This window comes from Rattus norvegicus, chromosome 9 (assembly GCF_021556685.1).
Source record: "Rattus norvegicus strain SHRSP/BbbUtx chromosome 9, alternate assembly SHRSP_T2T, whole genome shotgun sequence".
NCBI lineage: Eukaryota > Metazoa > Chordata > Mammalia > Rodentia > Muridae > Rattus > Rattus norvegicus.
The window spans coordinates 61,366,661-61,369,761 of NC_141542.1; the positions used below are offsets into that span (position 1 = coordinate 61,366,661).

The following is a 3,101-nucleotide window of genomic DNA, read 5'->3' on the forward strand; positions in this document are numbered from 1 at the left end:
AAGATTGCCAAATACAAACAGACTGGACTTTTTAAATATAACTTTTACCTAATAGTTTTCAAAATTGTTCATATTGTAGATTCTTATTATTATAAGAGAAAGAGCCTTTTTTATTTAGGCAAAAAGGTGGAATAGGGATTGATCTGATGCTGCTTGTATTCAAATTCTATACCCCAAGATCTAGTTGCTCCAAGACTAGTGGGTCCTCATTTATACCAGCCTCTGTGTGTGTGTGTGTGTGTGTGTGTGTGTGTGTGTGTGTGTGTGTGTGGTGTGAACCTCCCCCCCCCCAAGTTAATTTGTCAATAAAAGGCTAAAACCTGTGATTGGGCAGTAGATAGAGGTAGGCACGTTTTCAGTTACATGGCTGAGGGTTGCAGGTAGAGAGGGGGAAAGGAGAAAGGACGAAGAGAGGAGGAAGCAGCCATAAGAGTCAATGGACTGTGAGCACAGGAGAAACACAAGTGACAAGGGACATATGGCTCTGATGTAAGAGGAATAGCTCCAAAAGCTGCCCTATCTAGGCTTACAGTTTGTAAATAAAATACCAGGATTTTGTGTCTTTTATACAGGGGAGCTAGAATTTATAATTCCTTTTACATGAATATCTTTTATAAGACTATCTGACAGAGCTTCTGTGCGGCAGGGTGGTTCACCCATTTGCTTAGAGTAGTGGGTGCTCTTTTCCTCCTGGCTCTAGCCCTCTTTTTGGACTGTCTACAACTGGGCTGGAGGTTTTGGTGGGACTGGGTGACTGGTTTGGCTAGAGAGATAAGTCCACTTGGCTGTTCTCGTGACTGGATTCTCCACCCTTGCATCATTGCTTGACGCTGTTGAAAGGTAGCAGGCCATGGCAGCAGCTGGTGAGATTAATTCAGTGGGGCTGGCTGGAGCTGCTCTGAGTCATGCAGAGGACTAAGAAACAGAGCAATGCGCCTGTAGCTAGCGGGAGATACTGCCAGCCTGAAGAGGAAGTAGCCCGACTCTTGATTATGGCTGGGTTTCCTGAGGATGAACTAAACCCTTTTCATGTGCTAGGGGTTGAAGCTACAGCGTCCGATATTGAACTGAAGAAGGCCTATAGGCAACTAGTGGTAATGATCCATCCTGATAAAAATCACAATCCCAAGGCTGAGGAGGCCTTCAAAGTTTTGCGGGCAGCTTGGGACATTGTCAGCAACCCAGAGAGGCAGAAGGAATATGAGATAAAATGAATGGCAGAGAGTGAGCTCAGCCGGTTAGTGAATGAGTTTCTGTCGAAGCTACAAGATGACCTCAAGAAGGCAATGAATACTATGATATGCAGTAGATGCCAAGGAAAGAATAGGGGGTTTGAAAAGGACTGGGAACCCAAGAGTGCCAGATACTGTGCTGACTGTAACAGGCTTCATCCTGCTGAGGAAGGAGTCTTCTGGGTAGAGTCAAGGATGTTGGGCCTCAAGATCTCCTGTTTTGCACTGATCGACTGAACGGTGTATGTCATCACAGAGTGGCCTGGATGTCAGTCCAGATACTCACAGGATTCCTTACCACTTCTCATTTGTTTCTTGGGTACTGGGCACCAGTGATTGGCCTAGGGTCACTCCAGAGTCTTCTCCTGCTGAGCTGCAGGATTTCTTGAGCCAGATCTTTCAAGTACCTCCCGGGCCGATGTCCAGTGGGACCTTCTTTGCCTCACCTCACCCTGGCCCTGGAACCACTTCAACTTCAAGGCTCAACAGTTCAGTACCCAAGAAAGAAGCCAAACATAAACGGTAGAAGAAAGTGAGGTGGCCCTCCTAACGATGACACCCCTTCTCCTCCTTCCTCAAATCAATGTCAGGAAGTCAAAAGGGCTGTGTACAGCACGGGATAGAATTTGATTTATTTTAAAATACTTTAAAAGGAAAACATTTTAAATGCTTCATTCAGTACTTGGAGCAAGCCCGTAGCCTCTTCTCCCTATTCCCCAACACCCAGGAATGGAATCTTGTTTTTTGATAATACCAAAGAAACAGGTGGCTAGAGCAAAGAACTAAGGATCTGGACTCAGTCCAGACAATACGTTTCTGAGGTGTGGGAACTGGGGATTTCTCTGGGATCTGTAAACTTTTATTTTTATCATTTGCATCTTAAAGCATATGAAAAACAATCCCTTTCAAATGAGTGTATCTGACTTCTTAACCCACTTCAGGGGTTCCCCCTCTTTATCCTGTTATACTAACTAAAAGAAAAGCATGTAGCCCTAATTTTGGGGATACAGAACTCAAGAGTGGAAACTTTTTCCTCTGACTTTGACTTTATGGGTAAGCTACCTAATTTCAAGCTTGTTGTTACAAGGATGGCCATAATTTAATTTTGTATTGCATATTCTATGTATTCACATTTCAAATGTTATCACCTTTTCCCCCTCTCCCATACCTCCTCCCTGTTCTCCCTGCTTCTATGAAGAAGCTCCCATTCCAACCCACCCACTCTCACCTCAACACCCTAGCCTTCCCTTACACTGGGGAAACGAGCCTTCTCTGGACCAAGGCCCTCTCCTCCTATTGATGCCAGACAATGCCATTCTCTGTTACATATGCCATGGGAGCCATGGGTCTCTCCATATGTACTCTTTGGTTGGTGGTTTAGTCCCCAGGAGCACTGGGGGGGGGGGCGTCTGATTGGTTGATATTGTTGTTCTTCCCATGGGGTTGCAAACCTCTTCAGCTCCTTCAGTCCTTTCTCTAACTCCTCCATTGGGTCCCCATGCTCAGTCCGATGGTTAGCTGCAAGCATCCTCATCTGTATCAGTAAGGCTCTGGCACAGCCTCTCAGGAGACATCCATATCAGGCTCCTGTCAGCAAGCACTTCTTGGCATCAGCAATAGTGACTGTGTTTGGTGCCTGCTTATGGGATGGATCCCCAGGTGGGGCGGTCTCTGGATGACTTTCCTTCAGTCCCTGCTCCATTCTTTGTCCCTGTAAGTATTTTGTTCCCCTTTCTAAGAAGGACTGAAGCATCCACATTTTGATTTTCCTTCTTTTTCATCTACACATGGTCCATGAGTTGTATCATGGCAATTCTGAGCTTTTTAACTAATATCCACTTATCAGTGAGTAGATACGATGTGTGTTCT

General features: G+C 45.4%; 1 pseudogene; it reads left to right on the forward strand.

Moving 5' to 3' along the window:
- Positions 1-600: 600 nt before the first annotated feature.
- Positions 601-1,782, forward strand: Dnajc14-ps2 (DnaJ heat shock protein family (Hsp40) member C14, pseudogene 2; annotated as a pseudogene).
- The last annotated feature ends 1,319 nt before the right edge of the window (positions 1,783-3,101 follow it).